We start from the raw sequence: 11,734 nt of genomic DNA, 5'->3' as shown, positions 1-11,734 counted from the left end.
TTAAAATGACTTTTTTTTTAACTTGGAGGACCAAAAATGTTATTATACCTATTTTAATTTATTTTTAATTTTTTAATATTACTTGGAGATATAATAATATTTAAAGAAGTTTTTTAAATCATTGTAGTGTTTAAACTTCATTTCCGTCGAGAAAATCATAAGCTTTTAAAGTTAAAATACATCTTTTCCAATTAATCTAAAAAGGAAAAAGGGGGTCTACTATTTTCATTTATGAATGAACAGTATACGATGGCTACTGAATCATATTCATGGAGGTGGACTTTGATATTGGAGATTACAACTCGTGGATATCGTTCTTTATGATCTTTGGATTGGACAGACTATACAGCATTCAAATCTTATATATTTAAACTTTATTTCCATAAAAAAAATCACATCGATTGGTTAAAATATTATATTAATATGTATTAACTAGATTTATCTACTATACCCCTCAAATTTTCTATTAGCATGAGTATGTTGTTTATGTAGGAGGACATGAGTTCGAGTGTACTGAAACACATTATTTTTCTATTTATAAGTTGGGTGGGGCTATGAGTAGTTCTAGACATTGCATCAAATAAAGCAGATATGATCAGAACCTATAATGGTATTGTTAAAAAAAAAGACAAATTTAATTGTATACAAAGTCCAAGTGAAAGGTATATTCATCATAATAGAGCTCGCATGGTAAGTTTTTTTTATTAATATTGCCTAGCAACTCGAGTGTAATGTCAATTCGGTAACACCAATTTAAATAAGAAAAAGAGATAAATCTTAAAATTGCATATGAACTTTGATTCATGCAATTATACACATGAAACTTTGATTGTGATTCAAATGTATATATGAAACTTTAATTTTGATTCAATATGTATACTTAAAATGGTGCTATATCGATAATTGCGTTAGTAATTTGCAAAATTGAATTAAATTAATATATCATATATAAAATTACACAAAATCAAAGTTCATGTATAGGATTGCACATTGAACCAAAGTTCATATGCGCTTCTAGATTTATCCCAAGAAAAAATTATAAATAATTATTTCACTCATTGTTTTCGGTGAGAGTACCTAGAAAATCCATGTATTATAGAGACAGTATCAAATTAGTTCTTTTATTAAAAGGACCAATTAAAAAGAATCAATAAGATCAAATTGGAAAATAGTTAAAATTTATGGTTTAAAAAATATAATTTAATGTTTAACAAAGTTAATATTTTTAAAGGTTTTATAGTTTTGTAAAGGGATAAATACTAATGGCACGTTTGGTTCACTGTAATGGAATAGAGCTGTAATTGAATAGAGCTGTAATGGAATAGAACTGTAATAGTAATTCAATTGTTTGGTTGAATGGAATGGAATAGAACTGTAATAGTATCCTTGTGTTTGGTTGAATGGAATGATGTTGTAATAGCATAAGGAAAAAAACTAAAATGACTAGAATACCCTTAGCAAAAATTTTTTAGGTAGATGATTATTATTATTGTTATTAAATTTTAATAAAATTATTAATATAAATGATAAATAATTTAATCATATTTTAACATAATTATTATTAAATATAATTTAATAAAATTCTTAATATAATTATTCTTATATGAATTTACTAAAATCATAATATATAATAATATAAAAATAATATATAATCTCATTTATTATTTTTAAACCGCAATACATATTTAATGTGCTAAAATATCATTAGTGAATCAAATAATTTAATTATTCTCCAAAAAAATATTAGAAGTAATAAATAATTTGAGAATTATATTTTACATAAATATAATATTCATATATTAACAAAAGGTTACATGATTTCATTAATTTATATAACATAATCCATATGTTATAAAATTTTACAACATCAAAAAGTTACAACATTACCATTGAATTTCTTCACAAAATGATGATCCAAACCAACAGGGTCAAATAAACATAAATAAATACATAAGCATGGTTGTTAAAGCTCAGAGAAGGCACCCTTTGTGTTCCATTCAGAATTAATAATAAAAAATTATTTCATATGTCATCCATAATGCATGTTGATCAAAACAATTCAACTTTTCTTTTCCCGATTTCAATTGTTGGAAACTCCATCATTCACGTTTGTTGTCCTTCAATGATTAAATGCTAAAGTTACATATTTTATGTAATTAAATTGGTTAATTTATGAGAATGCACCACTAATTTTGCCATATTTATTGAATTTTGTGCAGGAATGCAATTTGGTGATAAATAGAAGAAAAAGGAAACAATTGGGCTAGATTGAAGAAAGAAGCAAAGAAGGAGGGCCAAAGCAGAATTTTTCCAAGAATAATTAGCTGAAATTGTTGACTTAGTGGGAGATTATTTTGGGATATTTTTTATATTATGGAATATTTTCCTTGATTTTCTATACTAGTTGGCTCTTAATTTAGCAAGGCCACTAGTATAAATAGAGGCTACATTTGTTCATTTTAATCATTAATTGAAATATCAAGCATTCATCTTTCAATACATTCTCTCTTTTCTCACAAATTTATTTGTTGTCTTTAGTTTCCTTTACTTTCAATTCCTAATTTTCCAGCTTGTTACCACTTAAACCATTTTCAATTTCCTTTTCAAACTTTCTTTCCATCTCCAGTAGCTAATTCACTTTATTACTTTATTTCACCACCAAAATTTCAGCCCTCCCAAATTAAATCATGCTTCCCATTCCTTTCATCCATTTTACCTTATTTAATTATTCCAATACCAACATGCCTCAAACCTTAGCCAACTAAACCCATTTTCAGCTTTAAGTCGGAATTAGCCTCGTCAAAACCCGTGAGTTACGAACCCGAGCGATTTAACTCCTAAATTCCAGTACTTATTATTTCTTCGGATTAAGAGTATGATTTTGTCAACTCACAAAGTCAGATCAACATTATGTCAAAAAGACGTCATTTGATTTAATGTGGTTAGACGTACAGTTGGAATTCCGAAATGAACGTTTCTAATCGGTTTTCTGTGAACACATTGGCGTGCCAAGTGGAGATAGTTGTTTGGTTCCGTCAAGGGAAGTAGTAACCGGATTTAAATGTCCCACGCGGTTGAGGACATTGGTTCGAGCTAGGCTCTTCTAGAACGCAAAGCTACCGGAGTTCTAAATCACGAACATTTCGTGGTTGTTCGATCGGTAAAGGTTAGTTATTGGACGTTTCATAACTAATTTACACAAGGAAGAGTTGGTGTCCGAGGCGTCCTTGGTGGCTATAACTAGCTTATTGGAGAAGATGAGTTCATCTAATTTCGAGGATCAATTTAAAGACGAGGAAAAATCCGTGCCTAAAGCTGAGCTTATTCTAATTAATTTTTCTTTAAATTGATTTAACTACATTTTATTATTTCATTTTCAACTTTTACTTTTTACGCGTTTTATTTATTTATTTCAGGTTCCAGGTTTTCGATTTTATCCTCCCCCTAATATCTTGAGCACGACAACTGCCCCGACATAAATCTGGTCAATAGAGCAACAATTTGCAGTAAACTCAATCTCTGAGGGATCGACCTTACTCCCTATACTGCTTAAATTTACAAAATTAGGTGTAGGTTTATATTGGTGGATTCGACACCCATCATTCAATTTCAATAGCAGCAAGCTGCTTCAAATGGCATTAGTGTGGATTGGATGATTGACTTTGCCATGGAGCTAATATGAAAATTCATCCATTTGCCTCAGCTTTGCAATTTATTTCCAATGATGGTAGAATGAAGGTGGATTCCATGTCATTATTTTCGATTAATCGAATAAATTGGTTCATTTTCAAACAGATACTTGCTCTCTTCACTTTTTCCTAGGATAACCAGATACAATCCAGCTATTATCAATGCTGCTCCTACTACCCTGCAAGTTTCACATATTTTGCAAGCTATATTCAATGTCACTCCAACCCTGCAAAGTATGATTGTCGACAACAATGTATGGGTTAAAAGTTAAGGCTTACCCTCCCAAGTAGAATTCTTCACCCAATGTAACAGTAACTATTAAAGCCGCAAGTAAGGTTTGCAGAGGCAAATACATTGAGACAAACAAAGGGCCTCCTCTATCAACAACATATATTTGTATAGCAAACACCATTGCTGAAGCTACGAGTCCCTGCACCACATCAAGCACTTTCCAATCATTTCAAAGGAAAACCGTAAACTCAACAATTTCAAGGATTAAACTGTAGGGGTTTTAAACATTTTAAGGTTGTCGATACTGACCGCATAGAAAATAGTGAAGACTTTACGATCCAGCTACTGAAGCAATAGTCCCTAGCACCTTGACTATTCTATCTTTACGATCCAAGTGTACTAGTTCCATCCTTCAAAGAAAAAGACAATTATGATCCTTGGAAATTAGAGAAAATAAGCAAATCAGTATCGGATATTTACACGGTGTGTATGTAATAGGGGTCTATGTCTCACTTAAGTAAGGCAGCCATGATAAAAGTCACAGCTGGGACAGAATTCTCAGTAGCAGAAGCCAATGAAGGCTATTTGTTGTCTAAGCGAAATATGTAAAATCCTTGATTCAAAATTCTAGCAAAACAGAAATATCAGTAAATAACTTCATTGATTGATATAAAAACTGGATAATTTGTCCAGAAATGATTCATACCCTATAAATCCAAGAAAGAAGAATTGTATCTGAAAATAAATGGTCAGTGCTGGTCTCTTTTTCCTGTAAAACAAACCAGAGAAATAAAAAAATCCTCTAAAGAAAAACATCAACTTAATTCAATATAGAAACCAAAACATAAACTTCATGTTAATATCCTCTTAATATTAAAACCCACAATTTTATCATTACAAAAAAATCAAGAAATGCAAATAAAGAAAACTCAACTAGTCAAAATCACAAGCCATTCGAAAAATAGTCAAAGAACAAGAAGAGAACTTTTCATCTGTTCAATTGAACATGCAATAGAATCAGACAAAGAAAAGCCCAATGGAAATCATATATCTTGAACTAAAAATGAAATACTTTAAAAAGAATCAAAATTAGGAGAACAAAAGATTCAGATCAAGACAAAGGAAGTGGATGAGGTTTATTTTGGTGAATAATATAACAAATATTCCAGATTAGAGGTGAAGCAAAACTCACCTGTAAAATATTCCAGATCAGGTTGTTGTGGAGTTAAGAGTAGAAAGAAAAGAAAAAATGTTCTTCCTTGCCCTAACCCAAGAAATGGGTTTTAAGCAAAGAGTTTTTCGTTCATGATAAAATGAAGAAAATAAACGAAGAAGAAGATGAACCTGGGCAGAAAAGCCTTTGCTTCAATTTCTAAGTAGCCAAACGAAAGAAGGAAAAAAATTACCTCTGCAATGAATGGAAAAAAAAGGGAAACGTAGGAGAAGATGCTGAGGGCAGAAAATGGAAAATAGGAAAAACGGTGCTGAAAGAATCCCTAATCAGTGCTGAAGGCAGTGAATGGCTATTATGGCCAATGGGTGTAATAAGGCCTGAATGGAATCAGGCTGTAATGTTGTTACAGCCAACCAAACACACATTTGGTAGTGGGCCCGCTGAATTGGGGAATGCATTTCTATTCCCCCAACCAAATATGTTGTAAAATTATACATGAATTATGGTTTAATGTGTAATTGTACACATGAACTTTGATTTTGTGCAATTTTATATATGAAATTTTGATTTGATCTAATTTTTGTAAATTATTAGCACAATTATTGATATAACATCATTTTATGTTTATATATTACATACATGAATAATTATATTTATCCAATATGAAAATAAATTGATGTATTTATTTCTTTAAATGTGTATGATTAAATCAAAATTAAACTTTCAAGTATACATTTGAACCACAATTAAGATTCACGTGTATAATTACACCAAATTAAAGTTCATGTATACAATTGCACATTAAATCAAAGTTCATGTATAATTTTGAGATTTCCCTTTTGTAAATAAAATGTTTTATTTGGAATTGGACTAAAATTGAATAAAATAATTTTCAAGATATTTTTATACAAAAATGTTAACTCTGTTATAATTTGAACCTACTTGATTCTTTTTAATAATATAAGAACTAAATTTATCTATTTCATAGTAGAGTGACTAATTTGATATAGTCCCTATAATACATGGATCTCCTAGGTACTTAACTCATTGTTTTCTATAGTTTTCAATTAATTATTTGTAGATATAAATAATTAATTTTATATAATTTCTTTATTAAAAGTATTTATATTTTGACTCAAGTATCATAAGACTAGTAAATATTTATTTACCCATGTTTAGATTTTGGAGAAACTACAAAAATAGTCACTTTTGTTTGCCTCAGATTACATTTTAGTCACTTATGTTTGAAATGTTACGTTTTAGTTACTTACGTTATCGTTTTATTATGAAGTGACCACTCTACTGTTAAACTCTGTTATCTCCCTAACGCAGACCTACGTGGTAGTCTAAATGAGTTTTAAATGCCAACTTGGATGTCTAGTTGTTGTGATGAAAATAGGTTTTTAATTAAATAAATTTAATTTGGACTGCCATGTAAGACATCCAAGTTGGCATTTAAAACCCATTTGGACTGCCATGTAGGATCACCATTAGGGGGGTAACGAAGCTTAACGGTAAAGTGACCACTTCGTAACAAAACGATAACGTAAGTGACTAAAATGTAATATGAGGCAAACAAAAGTGACTATTTTTGTAGATTACCCTTTAGATTTTTATATTATAATTTTATTTTAAAAATTAACATTTTATATAAATTTTGATATATTAAAAATTTTAAATCTTTTGTATATTTGTATTATTTTTCACTCGTCATATAATAATTTTATACTATCAGGTATCCTTTGTATAGTTAATTAATATCAAAATTATATAAAAGGAAAAGTTGATTTTATGCCAAAATCATGGTAGATTAGTGGTCCTCAAATTTATTTTCATTTAATATTAAAATTAACGTAATTTGTGGAAAATTATGGTAGATTAGTGGTCCTCGTATTTTCATTTAATATCAAATTTAACGTAACTTGTGAAACCTATATTTTTATAGAAGAAAGCAATAACTTTGATATATTAATGATAGTGCATTCAGAGCCTCGTATGATTAATCAGGTGCAACTTGCGACGGGTTAATGTTTGTGACGATTGCATAAAGAGTGTTCAATTGAGGTTAATTGATAAAATGAAACTTATTTGACTCAAATGAAATGACTTGATTCATGGAACACGTTAAGAAATTCATCTATTTTAAGCCTTTGAAACACTCTAATAAAATAGTATAAATTTCAAATGAATGAGCTTGTATAAAGTTTAAATCCCTTACGATTCTCAATTGTAGATAGACTCTAATCTTAACCATCGATGTGGCTCAATCTGTACCGTTAATTTTGGGAGAGCTCAACTATAAATAGAGACATTTCCCTCATTTATAACCTTTCCATTCATAGTTGTGAATATATGTGAGAGCATTTACTCAAACACTTGATGTGTGTCATTTTCTTTTATCTTTTTGTTCTTCATTGCTCTTTCGTCTCGAGTTTTGCTTCTACTATATTTTGGTGCCTTAGAGAATCTCTACGAGAATTCTCACTTTTGCGAGAGTTAGGTAGATTCAGAGTAAAAAAACCGCCTAAGGTTACGCGGTTTGTGAGACTAAAGTTCTAGCCCATGACACAGGGGCGAAGTTAAAAATTTTGTTTAAAAGAATTAAAATAAAATTATAAAATTTTGGAACTAAAATTAAATATATTATGTTAAAAATACTTAAATTAAATTATTTATTTTAAAGGGATTAAAATTTGAATGTTTTTACCGATTAACTAAATGTTTAAAATACTTAAATTTATATAAGAATGTCACCATTTGGTTAAAGGCCCTACTTGCCTCCTAACTACGCCTCTATAACTATGGACAAATTTGTCATGAGAACTTATTCTAAACTACCAACAATCACCTACCTAAATTTCAAGGGTATTCATTTTCGTAATTGTGTCATGAATTAATTACAAAAACCACTTGTTAGTAGTGTGGGAATGGAGTAAATTGTTCTTCCCCGTGATCACAAAAGGACTAGTTTTCTCTTCTTCTTTTTTTGGTGATAAGATTAATTTTCTCTTTGATCTAATATTCAGAGACTAATTTATCTATTTTTTAATAAAAAAAGATAAATTAGTCTCTATATAATGTTTTTTCTATTAACTATGTTTAAAATACTTAAATTTTTATAAGAATTTCACCATTTGGTTAAAGGCCCTACTTGCCTCCTAACTACGCCTCTATAACTAGGACAAATTTGTCATGAGAACTTATTCTAAATTACCAACAATCACCTACCTAAATTTCAAGGGTATTCATTTTCGTAATTGTGTCATGAATTAATTACAAAAACCACTTGTTAGTAGTGTGAGAATGGAGTAAATTGTTCTTCCCCGTAATCACAAAGGGACTAATTTTCTCTTCTTCTTTTTTGGTGATAAGATTAGTTTTCTATTTGATTTAAAAACTAGATAAATTAGTCTCTATATAATGTTTTTTTTTCCAATTAACTAAATGTTTAAAATACTTAAATTTATATAAGAATTTCACCATTTGGTTAAAGGCCTACTTGCCTCCTAACTACGTCTCTATAACTAGGACAAATTTGTCATGAGAACTTATTCTAAATTACCAACAATCACCTACCTAAATTTCAAGGGTACTCATTTTCGTAATTGTGTCGTGAATTAATTACAAAAACCACTTGTTAGTAGTGTGGGAATGGAGTAATTTTCTCTTCTTTTTTTTCTTTTTGGTGATAAGATTAATTTTCTTTTTGATCTAATATACAGAGACTAATTTATTTATTTTTTAATAAAAATAAAATACAATCTAACTTTTAATATAAAAACTTTTATAATATTTTTACCTATATAATTGTTTGGTGACAGCGAAATAGTTGGGAGATGTCGACACATTAAATGTTTAGGTTGGGTCGTTATCGATATGAACTCATTTGCTTCCACATGCATTTTCCAAAGCAGAAATTAATGAGCACATGCATCTATGTGTATCCTGCACTTTAAAAAGCCTCCATCCATGTCTATATCATGCTCCCCTTGTGTTGCCATGCACCAATGTGAAAACCCACCCTCATTTTCAATGTCTTCCTTATTAGTACTCTTTATTTATTTTTATATAATATTCATTATCTAACATTAATATTAGATGTATATCTAAAAGTTGTTTATAAATATATGAAATATTTTTTTTTAAAGTTTAAGTGTACTCGTATCTAATTTAACTTGGGTCATTTTCTATTGCTATACTAATGGTTTTCATTGGTCCAACCACAAATTTCCATCTTAATTCCACACAAATATAGAAGAAAACTATTGTATTTTCCTCTTTTTATATACTTGTAAATGAATCTTTATCAATGATAACATTTGTCTGCACATACATATGCATGGCAATGAAGGAATAGATGTTTTATTCTATACTTCAACTTGGTGTATGGAGGGACTTACAGTTAATTTTAATTACCGAATAAAATTAATCTATATAAAACCTAGACATAGTGAACCCACAGTGAGATATGCTAGGCTTTCATATTGATATTGTCTCCTATATATACAGACATATGAATGCCATAAATTTAATTAATGCGAAGTGACCATGATTAAATTTTATGTTGGTAGCGATAAAAATCTATATATTCAATCAATTTAGGGTTCATTCATTTCTATTTTGCAAGTCTCAACTCAGTATGAAAATGGTGTCACTAATGATAACACTTTTGGGATGGGTTATACTTTTCTCTGAATCTTCAAGTTTTTTTAGCAAAGGAAATCTCATTAAAAAATAAATTAAGATAAAAGGGAAAAAAGATGAGAGTATTTAAACTTAGATCAACATGTTTGCTCAATACACTGAAATCTAGTTTCTTTTAATGTCACCCAAAATTAATCAAAAGATTAAACTATCAAAATTAGAATGACAACTAACAGATTTAGAGTAGTTCACATGAGCTAAAACCACCATTGCCAAAGAGTGAGTTGTTTTACTAGTGCATCTACGAGGCCAATAGGGGCGTAGCTAGGGGGCTGGCAGGGGCCCGACCCCCTAAAATGAAAATTTGTTCATTTAGGCCCTTTATAAATTTTAAAATTTTAAATTAGTAAAGGTAAAATTATACTTTGTCCCCTAAAAATGATAAAAAAATTTGATTTAATCATTTAAAAATTATAAAAAAAATATATAGGCTCTTAAAAATAACAATTTAATTTTGGTTCCCCTAAAAAAATTTTCTAACTTCGCCCCTGGAGGCCAACGAAAGGATAAAAATTGAAAAAGATAACTAATGTGGAAACAATCTTGAAGCAACACACCCGAGTCCGAAACATCCAAATTGTCGTGGGAGAGAGCATACCAAAGGCATTGACTATTAGTTTATAAAAAAATAGCATCCACTTGCCAAGATCTAAGCCATGAAAGGGTCTCATGAGCAGCATGAGTTTCATCCATAAAAGGATCAAGTTGCTCCTCATAAAGCTAGAGATGCACCAAAGAAAATCACATGCATCATTCCTTACAAGTGCAGCCCAACCCATAGCCCCACTGTTGGCAAATATAGCACCATCAATGTTGCATTTGAACTTTCCCAACGGTAGCTTACACAGGTGATTGTCGCAGGGCACATCTGACTGATGAGAGGCCATCTAAGCATCATGTACCACACGAGTGGCTAGACAAACATGCCAAAATATGGCCATATGCTATGCAATTTTTTCCAAAGATGGAACATGTTGCTTCCATAAAGTAATATTCCTATGAAGCCATATGCTCCAGCTGGTGCATAAAATGTTCCCCCTATGCACGGCTTGCTAATTGGATAGAACCATGCTAATAAAATACATAACCGAAAATGATTAGGTATTGATGCCCACCAAGTGCCAAACCTCCATAACATGAGGGCAATGAAATAAAACATGCTCAATGTCTTCGTCTGCTTAGTGACATTAGAAACAAGAAGGACCAATTCTTATCCCACGATGAAAAAGCTTGCTATTACAAGGAATGAACATGTGCATATAATGCCAAAGACACTCTTTATTCTTGGGAGGTAAAACTTCACTCCAAAGTGCTTTTTAAGGACCATGAATATGAAAGTATGCAATATTCATGAACAACTCTGGGTTGACTTAGGCTCGTCATAACCTCAAGTACTTTTAAAATCAACTTAAACCTAGGTACATGTCATATACTAATCAAAAGAGAACTTTACAAACCTTATTAAGTCGAGGAATTGTTTCTTGGATGCTGGAACTACTTCCTAAATTCCCAAGGATTACCTATACATGTGCATAGAGAAAATACACCGTACGTTGAGCAGCAAACCTCAATGGTACTTTCATAAAACAAAGTAATAAAACATAACATTACTAACTTGTTATGTTATATATATGTATAAAACTATCCACATGTGAATATACATCATCAATTTGGTAAAACCTATCTATTAAACAAAATAAGATAGTTAACAAAATTAGGTTACTTTTCAAATACCAAATTTTAGGCCACACATAATTCTCACATTTATACCCATGTAACACCCCCTCACCCGACCCGATTGCCAAGTCCGAGCTATGGAATGCTATAGTCATTTTCGGAGCAACTACAGAAAAATAACATTCAATGTAAAACATAAATCATACAAACATAACCATTTCAGTTCATATTCACATTACTCAACTTTTCTTGGGTCTT

The 11,734-nt window shown here is 30.3% G+C and overlaps 1 pseudogene; it reads right to left on the bottom strand.

Moving 5' to 3' along the window:
• Positions 1 to 3,500: 3,500 nt before the first annotated feature.
• LOC105798166 (WAT1-related protein At3g53210-like) lies at positions 3,501 to 10,686 on the bottom strand (annotated as a pseudogene).
• Between the last annotated feature and the right edge of the window lie 1,048 nt (positions 10,687 to 11,734).

This window comes from Gossypium raimondii, chromosome 9, assembly GCF_025698545.1.
Source record: "Gossypium raimondii isolate GPD5lz chromosome 9, ASM2569854v1, whole genome shotgun sequence".
NCBI lineage: Eukaryota > Viridiplantae > Streptophyta > Magnoliopsida > Malvales > Malvaceae > Gossypium > Gossypium raimondii.
Note: the sequence above shows the minus strand (reverse complement) of the source record. Positions and strands in the feature narration are given on the sequence as shown.